The 25,914-nt window shown below is 37.1% G+C and overlaps 1 pseudogene; it reads left to right on the top strand.

Moving 5' to 3' along the window:
• Window positions 1-4,335: 4,335 nt before the first annotated feature.
• Window positions 4,336-4,665, top strand: LOC102857721 (annotated as a pseudogene).
• Window positions 4,666-25,914: the final 21,249 nt, after the last annotated feature.

The following is a 25,914-nucleotide window of genomic DNA, read 5'->3' as shown; positions in this document are numbered from 1 at the left end:
CTAAGGTGCGTCTGGTACAGGCCATGGTCTTTACAATCACTTGTTATGCATCAGAGATCTGGACAATGACCAGGATGGATAGAGAATTAATGCTTTTGAACTTTGGTGTTGGAGAAAAGTGCTGAGGGTACCATGGACTGCTAAGAAAACAAACAGATTCATCTTGGAGAGGGCTGCTCCTTGGAGGCAAGGATTCGGAGACTTCATCTGACATACTTTGGTCATGTTGTAAGGAGAGACCGGTCCTTGGAGAAGGACATCATTCTTGGGAGGGTGGAGGGCAGGCGCAGGAGGGGAAGGTCCTCTGGGAGGTGGATTGATTCGGTAACTGGGGCAATCAGGATAAGTGTGTCTGTGTCGGAGACAATGAGATTGGAACAGGACAGAGCAGAGTTTAGAGATGTTGTACGTAAGGTCGCTATGAGTCGCAAGCGACTCAAAGGCGCATAACAACAACAACAACAACATGAGTCATAGGTGACTGGACAGCACATAACAACAACAAACAACAATTCAAGAAAGGTGTAAATTTTTTCCTGGTAAAGAGGCAGATTAAGATACAATTTACATATGACTGGGAAAAATCATTTGGAAGAGGTAAATGCTAATCTAGTCAAGATGCATTTCCTCTCCTGGTAAACAGACAGCATACATTACTACAGAACTTAAACTACTAAAGAAAGAAAACAAAGAATGCTAAGACAAGCTAACTAATTGTTGTAAGTTGGAGAAAAGTGATGTGAATTTTTTAACTATATAGCTATAGTTTTATAACTGATACATATTTAGAACTTCTAAATTTATTAGTACCACCCTATCAGGACTACTTCATTTGACTGCTATTAATAATGGCCAGCTGATGAATATGCAGATGACATGGATCTATTTAGTAGTAAGGAGCTGTGCTACAATCCATAAGACATGCAGTTCAAATCTCTACCAGGTGATCTGCTAGAGAAGGATGGGAAATCTTCTCCAACATGATTACTATGTCTTAAAGGCTCAGCTATAAGTAGATTTCAAGACAATTGAACACAACTACAACAATTTTATTTCTTGTTGATACTGAGAAGGGCCTGAAGAACTTGCTAAAGAAGGTCAAGGACTGCAGCCTTCAGTATGGATTGAAGCTCAACATCAAGAAAACAAAGATTCTCACCTTTGGGCCAACTGCCAACATCATTATGGATGGTGAAGAGATTGAGATAGTTAACAGTTTTAATTTGCTTGGCTCCACAATCAACACTCTTGGTACCAGCAGCCAGGAAATCAAGAGACAAATTGGACTGAGAAAGTCAGCTCCCAGGGACCTCTCCAGAGTACTGAAGAGAAATGACATCAGGCTTAAGACTAAGGTGTACTTGACCCAGGCCATACTCTTCGCATTTGTGTGGTATACATCAGAGACCTGGGCAGTGACTAGGAATGATAGAAAGAGAATTGACGCCTTTTAGCTGCGGTGCTGGAAAAGAGTTGAATATACAATGAAATGCTAGGAAAACAAACATATTTGTCCTGGAGAAGGTGAAACCGGGCTGCTCCTTGGAGGCAAGGATTCTGGAGCTTCATCTGACATATTTTGGACATGTTCCAAGGAGGGACCAATCATCGTGTTTGGTAGGGTGGAGGGACAGTACAAGAGAGGAAGATCCTCGATGAGATGGATTTATTCAGTGATTGGGATAATGGGAATAGGTGTGTCAGAGACAGTGAGGTTGGCACAAGATAGAGCAGGGTTCAGAGTTCTTGTACATAGAGTCGTTATGGGTCACAAGCGACTCGACAGCACACAACAATAACAAGACATAAAAGACAATTATAAGACCATTTTATAACAATTAGAAATAATTGACAATGTAAAATTTAGATGATAATCAGATTCTTCACAATTTTTTTTGGCACATCAACAGAGAACTGACCGAGTGCAAGCTGGCTTTAAAAGGGGTCGTGGTACTAGGGATATTTTAGCTAATGTTAGATGAGTCTTGGCTGAAATCAGGCAGTACCAGAGGAATGTCTATCTATGTTTCATTGATTATGCAAAGGGATTTGATTTTGTGGATCATACCAAACTGTGGTTGACGCTGAGAAGAATGGAAATCCCAGAACACTTGTTTGTGCTAAGGTGAAACCTGTACTTGGACCAGGAGGTCGTTGTCAGAGCAGAGCAAGAAAAAAAACCGCATGGTTCAAAATTGGGAAGGATGTACACCTGGGATGTGTCCTATCACCATACCTTTTCAATCTATATGCAGAACAGATTATCTGGGAGGCTGGGCTGTATGAGGAGAATTGTGGTATCAGGATTAGTGGAAGATCCATCAACAATCTGCATTATGCAGATGACACAACCCTGCTTGCTGAAATTGAGGAGCATCTGTAGCACTTGCTACAGAATGTTAAGGACTGCAGCTTTCAATATGGATTGAGGCTCAATATTACGAAGACAAAGATTCTCACGACAGGACCATTTGGCAGCATCCTGATGGACAGTGAAGAGACTGAGATTATTCATATCTTTAGTTTTCTTGCCTCCACAATCAACACTCTTGGAACCAGCAGCCAGGAAATTAAAAGACATATTGTGATTGAAAAATCTGTTGTTAAGGACCTCTCCAAAGTACTGGAGAGAAATAGTATCACTCTGAAGATGAAGGTGTATCTGATAGAGGCCATGATCTTTGCAATCACTTGCTATGTGTCAGAGAGTTGGGCAATGACTAGGGAGAATAGAAGTAGAATCAATGCCTTTGAGCTATGGTGTTGGAGAGAGTATTGAATATACCATGGACTGCTTAGAAAATGAGCAAATTCATCCTGGAGAAGGTCAAACCAGTCTTCTCCTTGGAGGCAAAGATTCTGAAGCTTCATCTGACATACTATGGACATGTTGCAAGGAGCAACCAATCCTTGGAGAAAGCACAGAAGAGGAGGACCGTTTATAAGATGGATTGATTCAGTGACTGGCATAGTCAGGGTAGGTGTGTTGAAAACTTTGACACTGGCACAGGATAGAGCAGGGTTTAAAGCTTCTGTACATAAGGTCACTATGAGTCACAGGCAACTTGAGGGCACATAAAAACAACAACTATACATAACAGTTCTTTATTTAAATTTGAGAAATATCAGGTGACTTCTTCTCTTTTTATTATCCAACTCCATGTCCTTGCACATTCTGTTAGAATACATGTTTTATTTTCTCAATCTGCTCTTTGAAATATCCTGTTTGCGTTCTCTTACTTCTGCATTCATTTTCTTTGTTCTGTCTTCTTGATGCTATACTATAATTTTCAGAGTCTCTTATATCTCTTTTGGTCTTTTATCCTTCCTCTGTATTAATAACACCTTTTTCTATCTTTCTGAATGTTATTTTTTATGCCATACAATACCTCATCTCATTTTCCATCATTCGTACCGAATTTTAGAGACAACTTTTACATCAGAAGGAATAGACTAAAGGTCATATTTTAGGTTTTATGATATTATTTTCAGTTCCTTCAGCTTTAATTTGACTTACTCATAAGTAATTGAAGGTCTGACTAGATCCTGGCCTGTTTTCAACTGCTTATACTAAGCTTCTCCAAAATTCCCTCTGCACATGTAAAAGATCTTATTCTTTTGCAGTCCTTTGAGTGATTTTTCATGTATTAAAGTTACCTTACCATGTTTTTTTAAAAACATATTTGTGTTGAAAACAATCATTGAATGTACAGATTTCTAACATTCTATGTCCATTCTGATTTCTGTCACTAAGACCCTATTTTCAAATTACCGTTCCTTATACATTCTAATTTTTGCATTCCTGTCACCAATAACTATTAATATATCTTGATTGCATGTTTTGTCAATTTAGAACTGCAAAGTTAAAATAAATTTTCAATCTTCTCTTCTTTAACTTTACTTATTGTTGCATGTATTTGGATAATAGTCCTCAGAACAGAGCAAGGAAACATTGCATGGTTCAAAATCAGGAAAGGAGTGTAAGAGATGCATCCTGTTTCCATACTTTTTCAATCTATATGCAAAAAAGATCATTTGGAACGCTAGGCTTTATGAGAGAAATATGGCATCAGGATTAAAGGAGGACTCGTCAACAACCTACATTATGCAGATGACACAACCTTGGTTGCTGAAACTGAGACCAATCAGAAGCACTTCCTGCAGAAGGTCAAAGGCTACAGTCTTCAAAATGGATTAAAGCTTAACATCAAGAAGACAAAGATTCTCACCATTAGGCCATTTGGCAGCAGCATGAGGGATGGAGAATAGATTGGGGTTTTTAAAAATTACAAGGGACCCCACACATGTAGGTGGCATCACTGGGGCCTTGAGCAGCCAGTTACAAGCACTTCTCCAAGACCATCACCAAGAATAAACAAAGAGGGCAGAAGCCCAGGAATGTGTTTCACATAGCAAGCCAAAAAACCTTTAAGGCTAAAAGCAAAGCAAAGCCAATCACTATAAATCTTAAGAAGATAAATATTGTGAATGATGAAAGAGTCAACAGAGTAAATAAAGCTTTCATAGATATACAAAAGGAGCTTGCACACTTCTCAAAATACGCCTTTCTCTTGAACCTCTGCACAAACAATCAGTTCCCCACCAGCAGCATGAAAAAGGACCAGGAATGTTGATGAAACCACACAGCTAATGGCTCTCTTATAGTAACTGTGATGCTACCGCATCAGGCCTCCACACCTCACCTTAAAAAGATCAATAAAATAATGCTGTATACAACTTTAAAAGAAAATTACATTTGTTTGCCTCCACAATCAATTCTCGTGACACCAGTGATCAAGAAACCAAAAGAGGAATTGGAATAGGAAAATCTACTATCAGGGACCTATCCAGAGTACTGAGAACCAGTGATGTCAGTCTAGAGACTGACATGCACCTGATCCAGGTTATGGTCTTCACAATTACTTGCTATGCATCAGAGAGATGGAAAACGATGAAAGATGACAGAAGAATTGATGCATTTGACTTATGATGTTGGAGAAGAGTTTTGAACATACCATAGACTGCCAATAAAACAAAGATGTCTATATTAGAGAGGGTGAAACCAAGTTTCTCCTTGGAGGCTAGGATTTTGAAGCTCCATCTCACGTATTTGGGGCATATGGCTAGGAAGGACCAGTCCTTGGAGAAGTATAGCGAGCTTAAAAGGGAGGAGGGGCAGCACAGGAGAGGAAGACCCCTGTGCTGAGATGGATGGATACAGTAAATGGAGCACTGGGAGTAAGCGTATCGGAGTCAGTGAGACTGGTTCAAGACAAGGCAGGCTTCAGAGCTGTTGTTGTACATGGGGTCACTATGAGTGGCAGTCAACTCGAGTGCACCTTACAATAATAACAACATCACCCACAACATAATACTTTAGGATAGATCTTGAAATTATATTTTTCACTATAAATACAGCATCATTCTTCCTTCCTTAGTTTTTTTTTATTTATCACATAAGAGATCATGTGATTTTCTAATTCATAATGCCCCATAACAGTCTATATCACTTAATTAATACCTAGAACGTCAATCTTCATGCATTCCATTTTATTTTTTACAACTTTAAGTTTTCCTATGTTCCTACTAGAAACACTTTCTGCAAAACAAAGAAAACATACTTCAATATGAATTACATTTCAACGTCAAGGGACAAATCCTCATGACTGAACTGATAAACAACATCATGATAAACGGAGAAAAGATTGAAATTTTAATTACTTCATTTGTTCAGTTCCACAATCTACACTCTTGCTATTAGCAGTTAAGAGATAAGGAGATGTATTGCATTGGACAAGTATGCTATGAAGGACCTCTCACAAAAGAGGAATGAATGTCAGTTAGAAGAATAAGGTGGTCCTGATTCAGGCTATGATCTTTCAATTATGTGTTATGCATCTGAAATCTGGACAATGAATAAGGATGACAGAAGAAGAATGGATGTCTTTGAACTATGGTGGTCAAGAAGAGTACTGACTATTCCATAGACTGCCAAAAGAACAAAAGGATGTATCTTGGAGAAAGCTTCCCCAGAGTGCTTCTTGGAGGAAAGGATGGCAACGCTTCATCTCACAGACTTTGAACATATTGTTAGGAGACACTGTTTCTTAGACAGGAACATCATGCTTGCAAAGGTCAGGAAAAGAAAGCAAGACCTTCATCAAGGTGGATTAACACGGTGACTACAGTAATGGGCTCAAGTGTGAAAAAATGATGAAGATGGCACAATATAAAACAGGATTCAGCTCTCTTGTTTATAGGATTGTTGTGAGTCATACTTGACTCACAGCATCGAACAACAACACAAGAAGTTAACAATTAGTAGCTTATGAATAAACATTAAACAGCAGATTTCATTAAGAAACTTTTATTCCGTCATTAAAGTTCTAAGTATTAAGAATACTATTATTATCACAACAGGTTCCAGACAAGTAAGTAACTCCTAAATTATTTTGATAAATGTATGCAACATCTTTTATTTTAAAACAGCATGTGTACAACTTATCTAATTTGGGCATGTTATCACGAGGGGAATGTTCTTGGGAAAATAATCATGCTAGGAAAGATAGAGGATCAATGAAAGAGAAGGTAACCAATTAACATAAGGACTAGGACTGAAACCATGGTCTTTAGCTATTAGACGTAGTTGAATTGATGGCTGAGGAATAACAACTTATGTTCTTGGGTGGCTTACATGGTTAAATAATTTCATTTTGTCTGATATTATGACATTATGACAGTTCAATTCCTATAAAAGACACAATAGGGGAAAAAATCTGGGTATCTTCTTTGAAGAAAAAAAAAATACAGCCATTGAAAATCTGTTAATTTCCAATCTAAAATGTATGAGGTCACTGTGAGTCAAAATTAACTCATAAAAGCTATTTGCAAAAATTTTTAGAACAAATGTTAACAGATATTAAACATTTGTATAATTTATGCTTTATAAATTAACATAGAGTGGGAAGAGAGACAAGACTAAAATGAATGTCAATAGAGGCTCTGAAATTTGCACTAGAACAAAAAGAAACAAAACAACAAGGGAGAGGAATGGTGAAGTTAGAAAGACGTACAGATGATTTTCAAAACAAAATTCAAGAAGACAAAATGTGAAAACTACTGGAACTGAAAAGCCAGAGGGAAAGAACATACCTGATATTTCTCAAGCTAACAAAATTTAAGAACAAATTCAATCCTCAGTTTGCAATATTTGAGATTCTATTGGCAAAATTCTATGTTCTAATTGGCAGCACCATGATAGAGGGAGAAAAGATTGAAGTTGTTAACAATTACATCTTTCTTGGCACCATAATCAACACTCTTGGCTCAGCAGTCAGAAAATCAAAAGATAAATTTCACTGGGAAAATCTGTGATCAGGAACCTCTCCAGAGTACTGAGAAGCAATGATGTCAGTCTAGAGACTAAGATGTGCCTGAACCAGGTACTGGTCTTCACAATTATTCACATCAGAAAGCTAGACAATGACTAAGGATGAGAGAGGAAAAACTGATGTCTTTGAGTTGTGGTTCTGGAGAAGAGATTTAAACATACCTTTCACTGCCAAGAAAACAAATAGGTCTGTCTTGGAGAGGATGAAATCAAGTTTCTCCTTGGAGGCTAGGGTATTGAAGCTTCTTCTCACATACTTTGTGCACGTGGCCAGGAGGGTCTGCTTCTTGGAGAAGGACATGATGCTTGGAAGGGTGGAGGGACAGTGCTGGAGAGGAAGACCCTGGATAAAATGGATTGATACAGTAACTGGGGCAATGGAGGTAGGTATGTTGAGGTCAGTGAGATCAGCTCAGAAAAGGGTAGATTTCAGAATTGTTGTACTTAGGGTCACTATGAATTGCAAGCAACTTGATGACACATAGTAGCAAACAACAAATCTTTGAACAATGCTGGATCTTCAAAGGAAGATCGATGGAAAACACAGTCATTGTACTACAAAATATTCATTAACGCTTAACTATCAGAAAGTACGATATCAATAAAAATTGTTAATGATGAAGGAAGAAGATCAGGCTGAAATGCAGCCCTTGGGCAAAAGTAAGAACTCAGTAACTGATGGAATACGGACTGAGATTTTGCAGGACAGAGATGAAGCTCTAGACATGCTCATCAGTCTATACCAACAAATTTGGAAGACAGGTATTTGGTCAATCAACCGGAAAATATCTGTACTTGTGCACATTTTATTAAAAAATTTGTATACTAGAGTGTAACATTTACTGAACAATATCATTAATATCACACACAAATAAAATCTTGTTGAAAAATATTTTTTAAAATGTTTTTAGCAATACTTGAAACAAATTATCAAAAAACCAACCTGGATTCAAAAAAGACCGTGAAAAGAGGAATATCATTGCTGATGTCAGATGAATATTGACTGAAAGCAGAACATATCAGTAAGAGATTGACATGTGTTTTATTGACTATGTAAAGCTCTTTGATTGTGTGGATAGTTATAAATTATGGCTAACATTGAAAAGAAGGAAAATATCAGAACACTTAGTTGTGTTCATGTAATATATATATATATATATATATATATAACATATTTCTATCATATGTATATTACATTAGATACACACACACACTAAGAAGCAAACTGTAGGAACAAAGCAATGAGATGCTACATAGTTTAAAATCAAGAAAGCTGGTGTCAGGTTGGTATTCTTTCTACATATCTATTCAGTCTACATGCTAAACAAATCATTTGAGAAGGTAGACTATATGACAAATAATGTAGCATCAGAATTAGAGAAACACTTAATATGCATTATGCAGATGACAATATTACTGAAGAAAGTGAAGAACTTTTGTTGTTGTATGAAAAATAGAATGAAATAAATTATTAAAAATGGCTAAAACAGTACATCGAAAGGGAGCTGCCAGAAATTTGAGCTGGATTTAGAAGAGGCCATTGCACAAGGACTATTACTGCTAATGTGAATTGGATCCTGGCTGAAAGCAGAGAATACAGAAGATATCTACTTGTGTTATATTGACTTTACAAAGACATTTGGAATTTAGAAGAATAGGGATCTCAGAACACCCAAGCGTGTCCGTGTGAAACCTGTGCATAGACCAAAGAACAATTGCCCAAAGATAATGTGTAAACTCTACGTGATCCAATATAGGAAACTGCATGAGTCAGGCTTGTGCTCACCTGGCTTAGTGGTAAGGAACTATGTTACTAATGCAAAGGTGCACAGTTCTAATCTACCAGCTGCTCCTTAGAGAAAGATGAGCAATCTCCTCTGATGTAATCTGTTGTTGTTAGGTGCCTTTGAGTCAAGTCTGACAAAAATTAAGAACTTTCAAAGCACTTACTAAAGAAGAGGAAAGACTGAAGTCTTCAGTATATGTTACACCTCAATATCAAGAAAACAAAAATCCTGTCCTCTGAACCAATAGACAGCACCACAATATATAGGGAAAAGATTGAAGTTGTCAAACATTTCATTTTACTTTGGTCTGTAATCAATTTCCATGGTGCTAGAAGGTGATAAGTTAAAAGAGGGATTGCATTGAGCATATCTGCTGTGAAAGACCTTTCCAAAGAGTTAAAGAAGAGTGTGTTGTCAGTTTGAAGACTAAGGCACACCTGATCCATGGAATTGCCAAAAGCTTTCTATTTATCTATCTATAAGTTGGACAATAAGGAGGATTACAGAAAAAGGATCAATAACTTTCAATTATGATGTTGAAGAAAAGTATTGAATACAGCCAAAAGAACAAAAAAGCTGCCTGGAAGGAAGTGTACCCAGTGACCTTTAGAGGCTCGGATGATGAAACTTTCTCTCACATACTTTGGCATGTTGTCAGGAGGAACATAATGTTGGGAAAGATCGAAGGTGTGTGAAAGTGTATAGGTTCATCAATGAGGTCGATTGGCACAGTAATAATATAAATGAATTTGAGAATGAAGGAGGTCCTAATGAGGAGGCAAGTTACAGATGTGTTGTTCATAGAGTCACTCTGAATCATTGTCTACTTGAGGGCACCAAACAGTAAGAAGCAAATAGGTTTAAATGACACATTTATTTTTCTCTTTATCTTTTCTAAATTTTTAGATAAAATATAACATTATTTTATAATTATTATTATTTCTGTTTACAATGGGAAAAGAAAGATGAAGGAAGAACTAATTTCTAGTGTTGTGCATCAAGAACTACCTTTCAGGCTTTCATGCTAGATGCTCCATTCTTACTTAAATGTTCTTCATGTTTTTCAACTACACTTTTTTATTTTGTTTTTATATAAAATTATGTAGTGCCAAAATTATGTCAAAATGTAGATATTTTTCCTTTTCCTTTTTAAAAACTATTTTAGACTGTAGTTAGTGTAAAGTTTTTTTTTTTTAAATTAGTTTTTTTTTATTGAAGCAAAATAATATCTAAATTGCCTAAATAGTTTTACAGACATAACTAAATGTGCAAAAGACTTCCTGGGGTTGTATCTGTATGATTCCCATTATAATCAGCAGGGATCTTCGACTTTAATGGGAATCACGCAGCTAAAGCCTCATGAAACACTTCACAAAATTTAAATTAGGACATTTTTAATAAAAAAAAAAATAGAGTCAGATTGTATTTTCAAAAACATACTGAAATCCTATATCTTTTTGTTAATTCACCATTTGAATTTGCCTATTTTAGATCTTGTTGAAATGAAGTAAAAAAATAAGCATTTGTTTTGTAAATGTGTGTCTATGCAAGCTATGAGCAGGAGAGTTTAGTACGATCAATGCGTGGAAAAAGTTATATCTCTACTAAAAAAAAAATGTATATTTCCACCTGAATGTTAGTCGGTTTAAAAAGAAAAGTAAGTTGCTAATAAAATTAGTTATCCAATGAAACTGTGAACTGCACATAAATTACAAAATGATGCCAAATTATGTTCACACACACATACACATGTGTGTGTTTATGTTACCTTCCAGAGACAATTCACTTAGCTGACTGTTCAGCAGATTTTCAGAGGTTATAAATCTCACAGGAGGAATTTGCGCATATTTCTCCAGCAGAGTAAACTGTTGTGTTTAAATGGAATGTTATTGGGTTGGTAAAATTAAGTGTTCTGGTATCCCTATTCTTCTCAAGTTTATCTTTATAGTTAGCTTTGGGAAAGTCTGCTGTCAGGGACCTCTCCAGAGTATTGAGGAGTAATTATGTCAGGCTAGAGACTAAGGTGCACCTGGTTGGAACCATGGTCTTTGCAATTAGGAACTATACATCAGAGAGCTGGACAGTGAACAAGGATGGTAGAAGAAGTGACGCCTTTGAGTTGTGGTGCTGGAGAAGAGTATTGAACATTCTATGAACTGCCAAAAGAACAAACAAGTCTGTCCTGGAGAAGGTGAAAATAAGTTGCTCCTTTGAGGCCAGAACTTTAAAACTCTGTCTCACATACTTTGGACATATGGCCAGGAGGGATCAGTTCTTGGAGAAGGACATCGTGCTTGGAAAGGTGAAGAAACAACATAGGAGAGGAAGAACCCAGAATAAATGGATTGACACAGTTATTGCAGTGTAGGGGGTATATGTGTCAGAGACAGTGAAACTGACTGGATAGGACAAGGTTTAGAGCTATTGTACATAGGGTCACTATGAGTCAGCACATAACAAAAACAATATTGTGATACTTCCAATTGGCCATGTAGATGTGTGTTGTGTGCTTAATGCTGGGCTATGAAACAGAATGTTGGTGGTTTGACTACTTGAATTTACCAACCAGTACATGGGATAAATGTAGATATTCCCCTTCCATAAATATTTATACCCTTGGACTGAAACTTGATGGGGGGGTCACAATGAGCTAGAATTAACTTAATGATAGATTGTTGTTTGTTTTTATATGCCTTCGAGTCAACTCCAATTTAAATTAACTCTGTGTAAACTCTGAACCTTATTCTATTGTGAGCCTATTTAATTGTTTGTGACACACCTACCCTTACCATGCCAGTCACTGAGCCAGTCCGGATTCTCATGGAATCTTTCTGTCTTGCATTATGTCTTCACCTTTTCAAGAATGATGTTCCTCTCCAAGGACTGATCCCGCCTTACAAAATACACCAAATATGTCAGAAGGAGCTTCAAAATCCTTGCCTTCAAGGAACAGCCTGTTTTCACCTTCTCCGGGTCAGATTTGTTTGTTCTCTTGGCAGTCCATGAGATGTTCAATATTTTCTTCTCCAGCACCACTATTCAAAGTTATCGATTCTTCTTCTAAAATCCTTAGTCATTGTCCAGCTCTCTGATGCGTAGCAAGTAATTTACAAGACCATGGATACATATATACATCCTTTCATAAAATACATAACAAATATATGCATTTATCTATATCTATGTCTATATATCTATATCACTATATCTATATAAATAGAGAGTAAAAAGCTTGTGTTACTGAACAAATAAGCAGTTAAGGTAAGAATTTCCACGTTATCAGTTTAAAGGACAGCAATACAAATAACTTGGAGGCATCTTGGAATAATGATTTAGCAATTAAATTCATAGAAAGTAAATACCACTAAAATATATTAAATGCGATAAAACATGTGTTGTTGTTTTAAGTGCTACTGTGTCAAATATGATCCACAGAAATCCTCAAAACAACAGGTCTAAACCCTTTCCTAACCTGCACTGTTCAAATTAATTCTAATTAGATACAGTATCTGAGACCATTGCTGCAGTACCTGTTGCCAATCATCTCATTAACTATCTTTTTCTCCTTCACTGACACTCTACCATTTCAAGTATGATGTGCCTTTCTTTCTTAATGATAGCCTTACCTAACAACATGCTCATGTTTGTTTTCATTCCCAACAAATATAATTCAGCAGAATGTGGAAACTATCAAATAATATCATTAATATCAAATGCAAGTAAGCTGTTGTTGAATATCGTTAAAAAGTTACTAGAATAACACATTGAAAGGGAGGTACCAGAAGCTTAAATAGGATTTAGAAGAGTCCATGACACCAGGAATATGATTAGTTATGTCAGATGGATCCTGGCTGAAAGTAAGGAATACCAGAAAATGTTTGTTTGTGTTTTATTGACTATACAAAGGCATTTGACTGTGTGGATCATAACAAGTTCTAGCTTACACTGAGAAGAATTGGAATTCCATAGCTCTTAATTATGGTCATACAAAATGTGGAACTGGACCTGAGCAAGGGAACAATGCATAGTTTAAAATTGAGGTGTGAACTCATTGTATTCTCTCTACATAACTATTCAATCTGTATTCTGAGCAAATTATCCGAGAATATGGACTCTATGAATAGGAATGTGGCATCAGTATAGGAGGGAGACTCATCAGTAACCTGTATTATACAAAATGACAGAACTTTGATTGCTGAAAGTGAGGAGGGATTTAAGCACTTGTTGCACAAGATCAAGGAATGCAGCCTTAGTATAGACTGCATCTCTATGTCAAGAAAACGAATATTCTTACTATTGAACCAATAGGCAGCTTCATGATGGGTGGAAAGGAGATTGAAACTGTCAACAGCTTTGTCTTTCTTGCATCCACAATTAATACCCTTAATACCAGCAGTCAGGAAATAAGAAGACCCATCGTACTAGGAAAATCTGCAGTTTGGGACCTCTCCAAATTATGGAGGAGTATTAATGTCAGTTTTAGGACTAAGGTGCATAGGTTTCAGGCCTTAGTTTTTCTGTTCATTTGCTATGCAGCTGAGAGCTGGAGAATGAATACGGATGACAGAAAAAGAATTGACACATTTGAGCTGTGGTGTTGGAGAAGAGCACAGAACATCTCCTGGATGACTATGAGAACAAATAGGTATGTCTTGGAAAGGGTAGAGCCAGAGTGTTCTTTGGAGGCAAGAATAATGAGGTTTTGCCTCACATGCTTTGACAATATTGCTAGGAAAGGCTATGGCGAATGGCATGATGCTGGAAAGAGTGGATCACTGGCGAAAAAGAAGCATGCCCTCAACCCGGTGGATTGACACTGTGACTACCACAATGAGGTCTTGTGTGTCAGGAAGTGTGAGGATGGTGCATGATAGAACAGGGTTCAGATATTTTGTTAGGGTTGCTATGAATTGTGCTCCAATCAACAACACCTAACAACAACAACAATATGCCTAAAATTTGTGCAACAAAGCCTCATCGTTCTTGCTTCTGCGGAATACTCTATGTGCACCTAATCCAAGACCTATTTGTTTGTTCTTTTGGCAATCAGATATGTCTTAGAAAGAGTGCAGTCAGAATGATTTTTTAAGGCAAAAATGGCAAAGCTTTGCCTCACGTACTTTGGATGTGTTGTTAGGAGAGGTTTAATCCTTGGAGAAGTAAATCATACTTGGAAAGACGGAGGATCAGCAAAATAAAACAAAGAAATTAAAAGAAAATTTTCACTGGGAAAATATGTTGTCAAGGATTTCTTCAGAGAACAATGATATTAGCATGTAGACAAAGGTACACTTGATCAAACCCTTAAGATTCTCAATTGCTTGCTATGCATCTGAAAGTTGGGTATTATAATGAGTAAGGACAACATTAAAAGAAGTGATGTCTTTGAGTTGTGGTTCTAGTGAAGAATATTGAATATTCCATGGACTGCAAATAGAACAAACAGGCCAGTTCTGGAGAAAGTGAAACCAGAGTGCTCCTTGGAAGTAAGGATGATTAAATATTCACTTACATTCTTCGGCTGTTAGTAATGGCTAGTCCTTGGAGAAGGACATCATGTTTGGAAAACTCAAGGGTCACTGCAAAAAAGGCAGACCCTTGACATATTACAATGGCACAGTTACAGATACAGCAAGTTTCAGATTTGTTGTTCATAAGGGGTCTATTAATCATACTCAACTTGATAACACATAGCAACAATTGTCAGTCATAAGTCCATCTGAAAGCAGGAACTTTGAGTGTCTTTCTATTTGGGGAGCTCCCCCAACAAAAATTCTTGTGCTCATTATGTTGATTACAAAGTGGACATAATGATCTTTTTTGGCTGAGCTCTATGTTTGTTGTTGTTGTTATGTGCCATTGAGTCGCTTGCGACTCATAGCGACCCTATGTACAAGAGCTCTATACGCTCTTCTATCCTGTGCCAACCTAGACATCTCAAACACACTTATTTCCACCTCTCCAGTCACAGAATCAATCCATCTCATCAAAGGTCTTCCTCTCCTTCGCCGCCCCTCCACCATGCCAAACATGATGTCCCTCTCCAAGAACCAGTCCCTCCTTGCAACATGCCCAAAATATGTCAGATGAAACTTCAGAATCCTTGACTCTGGGGAACATTCTGGCTTCACCCTTTCCGGGACAAACCTGTTTGTTCTAGCAGTCCATGGGATATTCAACACTCTTCTCTATCACCACAGCTCAAAGGCATCAATTCTCTTAATATCAACCCTATTCACTGTCCAACTCTCTGATGCATAGCACGTAATTGCGAAGTCTATAGCTCGGATCAGGCACACCTTAGTCTCCAGTCTGACATCTTTGCTCTTCATTACTCTTGAGAGGTCCTTCACAGCCGACATTCCCAATGCAATTCGTCTCTTGATTTCCTGGCTGCTGATACCAAGAGCGCTGACTGTGGAGCCAAGTAAATTAGAACTGTTAACTATCACAATCTCTTCACCATCATACTGATGCTGCCAATTGGCCCTGTGATTAGAATCTTTGTTTTCCTGATGTTGAGCTTCAGTCCATATAGGAGGCTATAGTCCTTGATCTTCTGCAGCAAGCACTTCAGGTCCTCCTCAGTTTCAGCAAGCAAGGTTGTGTCATCTGCATAGCGCAGGTTGTTGATGATTCTTCCACCAATCCGGATGCCACATTCCTCTTCGTATAGCCCAGCATCTCGGATGATCTGTTCTGCATACAGATTGAAAATGTATGGAGACAGAATACATCCCTGATGAACCCCCTTCTTGATTTTGAACCATGTATTGTCTCCTTGCTCTGTTCTGACAACTGACTCTTGGTCCAAGTATAAGTTTCGCATTAGCACAATCAAATGTTCTGGGATTCCCATTCTTCTCAGAGTCAGCCACAGTTTGTTATGATCTACACAGTCAAAAGCCTTTGCTTAGTCAATGAAGCACAGATAGACATTCTTCTGGTGTTCTTTGTTTTCTGCTATGATCCATCTAACATTAGCTATAATATCCCTAATTCCACGACCTCTTCTAAATCCAGCCTGCACATCTGGCAGTTCTTTGTTGACATATTGTTCCAAACGTTTTTGGATAATTTTCAGCAGAATCTTGCTTGTATGTGGTATTATTGTTCTATAATTTCCACACTCTGTTGGATCACCTTTCTTTGGAATGGGAACAAATACTGATCTTTCCAGTCAGTGGGCCAGCTGGCAGTTCTCCAGATTTCTTGGCACAACTTAGTGAGCACATCCAGGCCAGTGTTTGTTTGTTGAAATATGTCAATTGGTATGTCATCAACTCCTGGACCCTTATTTTTGCCATTCCTTCAGAGCAATTTGAACTTCCTCTTTCATCACCATCGGCTCCTGCTCATATGTCATTTCATGAAATTCTTCTGTGTCAGCCAATTCCTTCTGATACAATGACTGTGTATTCCTTCCATCTTCTCTTGATACTTCCTGGATCCTTTAATATTCTGCCCAAAGTATCCTTAAGTATTGCCACCCGTGGTTTGAATTTGTTTTTCAGTTCCTTCAGCTTAAGAAATGCTGAGCAAGTTCAGCCCTTTTGATTTTCTGACTTCAGCTCTCTGTACATTTCATTATAGTATCTTGCTTTGTTGTCCGGGCTACCTTTAGAAATTTTCTGTTAGGTCTTTGATTTCTTCGTTTCTTCCTTTAGCTTTGGCTTCTCGATGCTCTAATGCAATATTCAGAGTCTCATCTGACATCCATCTTGGTCTTTTCTTATTTTTCAACCTTTGTAATGATCTTTTGCATTCTCCATGGACGATTTTCTTGATATCCTCCCAGAGCTCATTTGGTCTACGCTCATTGGTGCTCAATGCCTCAAACCTGTTCCTGAGATGATTTGGAATTCCAGTGGGATAGACTTAAGATCAAATTTCGTTCCCATGGACTTGATTTAATTTTCCTCAACTTCAGCTTGAACTTGCATATGAGTAGTTGGTGGTCTGTCCCACAATCAGCACCCGGCCTGGTTTTTACTGTTGATATTGAGCTTCTCTACCGAGTCTTTCCACAAATGTAATCGGTTTGATTCCTATGAATACCTTCAGGTGAGATCCATGTGTATAGCCTGTGTTTACGTTTCTTATAACAGGTATTTGCAAAAAAAAAAAAAGGTATTTGCAATTAATAAATCATTGACTGTACAGAACTCTATCATTCTATCCCCAGCCTCATTTCTCTCACTGAGCCCATATTTTCCAGCTACTGAACCTTCTTCTCTGTTCCCAACTTTTGCGTTCCAGTTGCCCATTATTATCAGTGCATCTTGATTGCATGTTTGATCAACTTCTGACTGCAAAAGTTGGTAGAAATCATCCATTTCCTCCTCTTTGGCTCTAGTTAGTCACCACATTGTATTTCAGGATGGATCTAGAAATTACTTTTTTAATTATGAAACCAGCCCGATTCTTTCTCACCTTTTCATCCCCAGTATAGTAAATCATATAATCGTCTGGTTCAAAATGTCCCATGCCAAGCCATCTCATTTCGCCTATACCTAATATGTCAATGTTTATGCAAGTTCTATAGACAAGTGAATTATACATACATAGATAGATAGGTACTTGCAACTAGGAAATGGCTCAAAGAGCTGGAGAAATTGTCAAGTCCTACGTACCTGGATCTAACGTCTGGATGAAGGCCTTTGCTGACTTATATAGCTGTAGTGTTAAATGATTCAAAGTTAGAAAAGGCAGGTGTCACCTATGGGTCCATAGCATAAAAAGGCTAACATATTCCAAGATAGTCAGATAGTGTGGCAGGCCATTAGATCAGATTTCAAGAATAAGATCAGATATATAGATGGATGTAGGATAAAGAACCAAATAGCTTTGTCATGATATATTCTTGAAGAGATTCTCTTATAACTGACTGGCTGTCCATAACAAATAGGTTCATGAAGGTGATTTACACCATCAGAACTTATTGAGAGATTAAACTATCATTACATAACTGACAACCGTCAAACCGGAAATTGACACCCAAACTTACCATCAGACATTCCATTATTGCTTTGTCATAAACATGTAGTAATTGAATAGAACAAAAAGATATATCTTCAAAAAATAGATTAGAATGTGGCATCAGGGTTGGAGGAAGACTCATCATCAACTTGTGCTATGCAGATGACACAATATCACTAGCTAAAACGGAGGAGAACTTGAAGCACTTTCTTCAGAAGGTCAAGGACTGGAGTCTTCAATATAGATTGCATCACAATATAAAAAAACAAAAACAAAATACCACAACAAAACCCACAAACAACCAAACCCAACCAAAAATCCACACCACAAGGCCAATGGGCAATAAAAAAGATTGACGTAGTAAGCATTTTCATTTTGTTCAGATTCACAATCAATTGGTCCCACAAGTCAGGAAATGAAAAGATGAATTGAATTGAGAAAATCTGTTGTCAAAGATCTCTCCAGAATGTCAAAGAGCAACTATGTCAACCTAAAGATTAAAGTGAGTAAGATCCATGGTAAGGTCTTCTCAATTTCTTGGTATGCCGTTGAGAGCTGGGAAATAAATAAAGATGACAGAATATTCAAAGCCTTTTAGTTTTGGTGCTGGAGGAGAGTATTGATCAAACCATGAACTTCCAAAAGAGCCTGTCCTAAAGAGGGAAAACCAGGTTGGATTTCGGAGGCAAGGATTTGAAACTGTCTCACATACTTTGAGTATGTTGCCAGGAGGAATCAGTCAATGGAAAAGGACATCATGCTTGGAAGGGTAGAAGCCAAATCAAGAGAGAAAGATGCTGGATAAGATGTTCTGATACAGTGACAGTGGTTTGTCAGAGTTTGTCAGAGGTTGACTCTGAATAAGATTAAGTTCAGAGCCATTAGTCACAGAGTACTTAGGAGTCATAGTCAAATCAATGGCAAATGTCAACAATAATATGTCATTAACAGGTAGAATTAAGAACAAGTGATAAATCACTAGATAGATTGTTGTTGTACCGTAGAGTCAGAACTAACTCATAGCTGACCATCTGGTGGGTTTTCAGAGGCAGTTAAACTCACTGGTGATTACCCATCTTTCTCCCACAGAGCAGCTGGTGGCCTTGAACCACATACCTAAGGGTTTGCAACATGGCTTCTTGTCACTAAGCCACCGGAGCTCATGACTATGTGAAGAAAATAATTAGTCTATAAACTCTAGATTCAATAATTCTGAGCTGGTTTGACATACCTAAAATCAATGAATTTGTAAATTGGCTTTGGTTTTATATTATCTTATCCCTTTGAATGCTTTATAACATAAAGTATAATTGGATTAATGAAATATTCCAAACCTAATAATAAGCTACCATTGCATATGAAAACAGATTTTCAATTTCTAGAAATATTGTAAAAGAAATGATGAGAGAAATGCTTTGGGACTATAACACTGTCTACTTTAAATTGCTGCATAAAATAGATTTTTAAAAATAGTTTAAAATACACTGCTGACCTGGAGGAAAAGCAAAAATTTTCCATGGAGACCAGAATGTAGAATGTGTAAAAGTAGAGTCGCATCAAAGTGAGTATTTTCTCAGTGAATTATGCAAATTTGTTGCAGTCTAGAGATTACATTATATTGGGTTGAACTTCCAGGGAAAAGGAGACAAGCTAAAGCATGCCAAATGTAGTAAAGACATTCTCTTCAGTAGAAAAACAAGAAATAACTTGTCTCTTGAAATGAACAAGGGATATTTGGCTATTTAAATTTTGGCTTTCAGGAGAAAGAAGGGAAAAAAAACTTAGTGGAAAAAGTTTCCTGTACTCTTCCTTAAATATCAGCTTACATCATCATGAGTTTAGTTCATATTGAGCAATATAATTGTGAACCATACAATAGCAACAAAATAATAACTAATCCATCAAACTAATATTAGACTTAAATTTTAATATGACCTCTTATAGCTTGCTAGCTAAAGAAAACAAAATTTATTTGGAAAATATTTTTCAGTTATCTCTAATTCAGTTCTCAGGTATCTTAAATTTTATAATTGGGTAATCCCTGCTGAAGATTATTAAAAAGTGATTGGAACAGTACATTGACAGAGAACTATCAGAAATACAAGCTGGGTTTACAAGAGGTCCTGGAATGCAAGCAAAATCCTGCTAAGGATTATACAAAAACAACTGGTATAGAATACTGGCAAAGAACTACCACAAATACAAACTAGGTTTAGAAGAGGCCTTGGCATAGAGACATTATCGCCAGTGTCATATGGATCCTGGCTCAAAGCAAAGAGTACCAGATGAATGTCTACCTGTGTTTCATTGACTATATGCAAAGGCATTTGATTGTATGGATCACAACAAATTGTGGCTAACCTTGAGAGAATGGGAATATCAGAACAATTGATTTTGCCTATGTAAAACCTATATTGGACAAAGAAACAGTACTCTAAACAGAGCAAAGAAATCCTGCATGGATAAAAAGGAACTTTGAACTATAAGTTCAAAGGAAAGACATGCATCACGGATATGTCCTGATTCCATATATGTCTTTATCGATTTTATTTTCAATTTTTAAAATTTTTTAAAATTTTATTTCATACTGGTTTACTTACAAAGTTCATGTACATTGTTTATCACTCTGGATCTTTCCCCTTTCATTTACCCACCCCTCACTCCATTCATCAAATTGTGTGACTGACTCAATGATTAATCCTGCCCATTCTCACCCCTTTGCTCCCCCCTCCCCTCATTGCATGTCATTGCTGTTGTATGCTGTGGAGTCTCTTGAGACTCATGTTTGTTGTTGTTGTTTGGTGCTGTCTAATCGTAGAAGACTCATGGCAACTCTATGAATGAACAGCCTGAGCACTGTTAGTACATAGAGTTTCCAGAGGCAAGCCATTTCGGAAGTGGATGTCGTTCCTGCTTCCAGGCTTGATTTAGTTGGAAAGCTCCAGCCAACACTCTCCACCATGGGTACCTATTACCATGATTGGCACATCACTGTCACAGTCTTCAGCATCATAGCAACCACAAGTTACCTCTGTACAGCAATGCACAGACCAGTTCTATACCACCTAGAAGAATGTTTGACAGGAAAACAATTTGAACCTGGCCCAAGGGCCCTTAGGGCTTAAGGCCGCCTCCTGGCTCAAACCCTAGGCCCAGGCTGGCTAGCCTCACTCCCGGGTACAGAGTAAACCTGCACGTCAAACACATGTCCAGAAAAGCAGTCGACTCCAAAAGCTTGACACGATTCCTGCACTCACACCACCATGTTCCTTCTGGCAAGGAGAACTTCCCAAGACCCTGGGAAGAGCCAACCAGGAACAACATGACCGCTTCCTCTCCCAGCTGTCTTTGGGCTTAAGGCCACTTCCTGGCTCAAACCGTAGGTCTAGGCTGGCTAGCCCTTGAGACTCATAATGACTCTATATACAAGAGCCCTAAACCCTGCTCTAGCCTGTGCCAACCTCACTGTCTCTGACAAACCTACACTGAATGGATCTAAAGGGGCTGCTCCTTGGAGGCAAGGACTCTGAAGGTTCATCTGACATACTTCGGGCATGTTTCAAGGAGGGACCAGTCCCTCATTGCATATTGTCAGGAAATACCAGTTCTTGAAAAAGGCATTTTGTTTTGATTAACCTAGTAATAGGAACATTAGTGCATAGCAGAGATTTTGAGATGGCAATCTGATGAATGTTTTATAGGGCTGCTATGAGTTATAGTAAACCTAATCAAACCTAAGACAAACAATAATGTATGCACACATTAATTAATATATCTATGTTTAAACTATTCACTGATAATTATATTTCAATCTCTCAGGGTAGGAAAAATCTAAACAAGGTGACAGAAGGAAATATTTCTTCAACTGTCTTCAACCGTTTGCTCTACTTTTCCTCTTCCATAATGTTAACATCTCTGTTAAGTTTGATGAGGGTATTTAGTAATTAAACAGAATAAAATATGAGAGCATATTTGGATACACATGGACAATATAGAGTAAGGTATTGGTAGATAAAGTAGTTTTCATTAACTAAGAAGTATTTGGTATGCTGCTTCTTTCCCCATTTCATTTATTAGTTCAAGAAATCAAAGAATATGAATTTGTTATTTTGCTAGTACTTGAGTAATCCTTCTATGAATATTTCAGCATAAAAAAGACCTATGAAGTAATGACAGTTATATATGAAATCTCTTTATATTTTCAGACATCATAACAGAGTATAGCAAGGATCTAATATTGTTTACAAAATTACATTCCAAGGATACGTTTGATCATTCCCATTCTCTTCTTAATAGTACTTTAATATCTTTAAAATGTGCTTCTTAATAACTTATTTCTCTGGTGTTCATAAATGGATTTTTTTTCTTTTTGATAGGTGCTTAAATTGGAAGATAGCGCAATTATAAGCATCCCAGTGCCAAACAAAATTGTAAAGTAATGATTAAGAGAAATGCACAATGGAAAAACTTTCAATCCTCTTAGAGATTTGAAGACAAATTCTTTTATTGTGTTATCACAGTTCTGGATTTTGTTTTAGAAATCTTGTTGTTTGTATTGACAATTTTCATATCCCATACTTCTTTGACTATTCAAATTTGCTTGTCTAGATTTCCTTAAAATGCAGGCCTTAAGGTTTTTATTTCTTTTGAATTTAGTTTCTAACACAGTTACAGGATATAATAACTAATTCTACTCTTTTAAGAAATACATAAATAGATAACTTTACACAGCCATTTTGGGTATTACACTTATTACGATCTTATTATTTTGATCACATAGTTTAAAAATGTATGCTTACTGAGAAAATAAAGGAAAGTGATCATCAGTTGAAGTCTGTTCATTTGTACTTGCCTCTATTTCAATCTCTTGAAGGAGGTAATAATTAACCAAAGCATCATCATGAAGCATTTCATTCCATGAAAGAATGCAATGAAAGAAGTATTTGCTTTCCTTTGCCAAGAAATTTTATAATTACCTTGCCAACAAATTTGAACAGAGGGTGATCCAACACAATGTAGCAATTAATTAGACTATTTCCATTAATAATACACTTAATAATAGTTGCATCAGCTCAAAAGGACAAACACTGTATAAGACCACTATTATAAAAGTAGAAAAATAACTAGGAAGATGTGTGAATATCCAAAGAATAAAGGTTATGAGCAGGGGGAAGGTGATGCAGAGAGGGGATATTATTGGGTCACAGAGTTTGGTGGGTGGAAAATGGGAGTGAAAGAACTAGGAAAGATCCAATGGGGAGCTGAAAAGACAGGGTGATAGTGAACAAAGAGCAACTGTGCACAATTTTATAGACTAGAACGTATACTACGAACTTCATCTCTATGGGAATGATTGTATGGAACACAATATGAGTGGGGGAAAAAAACCCCAAAAATAAAACTGTAAGAATAAATGGCGAAAGCCGTACTTGCTTCGTTATGCTGATGAAACAACCTTGATTGCTAAAAGTGAGAACTTGAAGCACTTGCTGCAGAACATCAAAGGCTATACTTTCAAAATGGATTGTATATCAATGTCAAGAAAACAAAAATTCTTACCACTCAATCTATAGACATCACAAAGGTACAGCCAGAATGTTCACTGGAAGCAAAGGGAAAGAGTTCCATCACACATACTTGTAACATGTTGCTCCATTTGTTTGTTTTTGTTTTTTTAGAATTTTGTATAATCAATGATTTACTAAAGATCCTTATCCTTTTAGTAAATGTTTTACTGATTTACTTACAAAGTTCATATACATTGTTTGCCACACCCGATTTCTTTGACTCCTCCATCTACCCATAAAATTATAATTACTTCCCTCACTCTCTGCTCCCACCTTCACCCCATTAGATCATCATATATGTTTTACTAGTTATATATTCCTAAAATAATGGTCTTATACAGTATTCGTCCTTATGTAACTGAGTTAATTCACTTAGTATAATGCTCCCAAGTTAGGTAGTGATTTACAAAATCATTGTTCCTTTGTGTTACGTGATTCCATTTTGTGAAGGTACCATCATTTCTCAATCCATTAGATTGTGTTTGGACATTTGGGCTGATTCCATGTTCTTGCAATGATGAGTAATGCTGTTTTGAACAGCGGTGTACAAGTTTCCATTTGTGCCTCAAGCAGTGGAATAAGTCCGTCATATGGAATTGTTATGTTTGGCTTTCTGAGAGATTAGCTAAAACACCTTAAAGAGTGGTTGTACCATTTTACAATCCCACCAACAATGTATGTATAAGAGTTCCTATCCACATTCTCTCCAACATTTATCGCCTGCTGTCCTGCTGAGTGCTCAAAATTCCTGGCAATAAGAGAGATACTAATCAACACCACAGAGAGTTTCCATCTCCTATCTTGATGCTTCATTCTTCTTCATAGATTTCAGCTTCTCTAATAATTTGCTCAACCTACAAATCGAATAAATATGGAAGGAAGACAAATCCTGACATATTCTTTTCTTAGTTTTAAACGATGTAGTTTTCCATTGTTCTGTTAACACAACAGAATCCATGAACAAAATTAAGTGTTCTGTGACTCCCATAATTCTCAATGTTAGCCATAATTTGTTATGGTATATAAAGTCAAATGCGTTTGAACACTCAATAATACATAAATAGACATTCTTCTGGTAATTGTCACTTTCAGCCAGAATCTATCTGACATCAGTAATGATATCCCTGGCTCCATGATATCTTCTCAATCCTATTTTAACTTACTGAAGTTTCCTATCTATGTACTGGTCTAGCTGTCTTTGAATGGTCTTCAGCTGCATTTTGCTTGCTTGTGGTATTAGTCATGTTGTTTGATAGTTTTCCCATCTGTAGAATCACCTTTCTTGGGAATGAAAACAAATATAAACCTCTTCCAATCCATCAGCTAGATAGCCGTTTTACAAATTTCCTGGCCTAGATTGGTTACTATATCCAGGGCTGCATCTGTTAGTTGAAACATATCAATTGGTATCCCATTGATCTCTGAGGCTTTATTTTGTGTGAAAGCCTTTAGCACAGATTCAGTTTCCTCTTTGATTGCCATTGGCTCCTCCTTATATGATATTACCAGAATTTTTTTCAGAGTCAATTCCTTTTAATACAGTGAGCCTGTGTATTCTCTCCATCTTCTCTTGATGCCTTCTGGGCACACAATATATTGTTCATAGCATTTACAATATTGTGACTCGAAGCTTGAATTTGCATTTCAGTTCTGTTAGGGCAAGAAATGCATAACAAGTTATGCTCTTTTTATTCTCCAAATCCAGCTCTCTGCACAGCCCATTGTCATACTTTGTATTGTCCTCTTGAGCTGTCCTTTGAAATCTTCGGTTCTTTTGCTGCAGCATCTTTTCCCTTTGTTTTGACTTCTCGATCATCTACAGCAATTTTTAGAGTCTACTCTGACATTTATTTTTTTCTTTTTCCTTTCCTTTGTGAAGACATTTTTCTCTCTTCTTACCTAATAGGGAAATAAAGTTTATAATAAAAAATGTAGCCAAAAAAGCAGACAGTGGTTACCTAGCATTATAATTGGTGACATTTATACCAACAATGTGTGGAAATTATCAAACAATATCATTGATATCACATGCAAGCAAGATTCTGCTGAAGATTATCCAAAACTACTAGAACAATACATCAGCAGAGAACTGCCTGAAGTGCAGGTAGAGTTTATAAGAGCTTGTGGTACTAGGGATATTATAGCTAATGTCAGCTGGATCTTGGCTGAAAGCAGAGAGTACCAGTGGAATGTC

Source organism: Elephantulus edwardii, unplaced genomic scaffold, assembly GCF_000299155.1.
Source record: "Elephantulus edwardii isolate Elephantulus edwardi_28Jun2011 unplaced genomic scaffold, EleEdw1.0 scaffold00167, whole genome shotgun sequence".
Classification (NCBI taxonomy): domain Eukaryota; kingdom Metazoa; phylum Chordata; class Mammalia; order Macroscelidea; family Macroscelididae; genus Elephantulus; species Elephantulus edwardii.
Note: the sequence above shows the minus strand (reverse complement) of the source record. Positions and strands in the feature narration are given on the sequence as shown.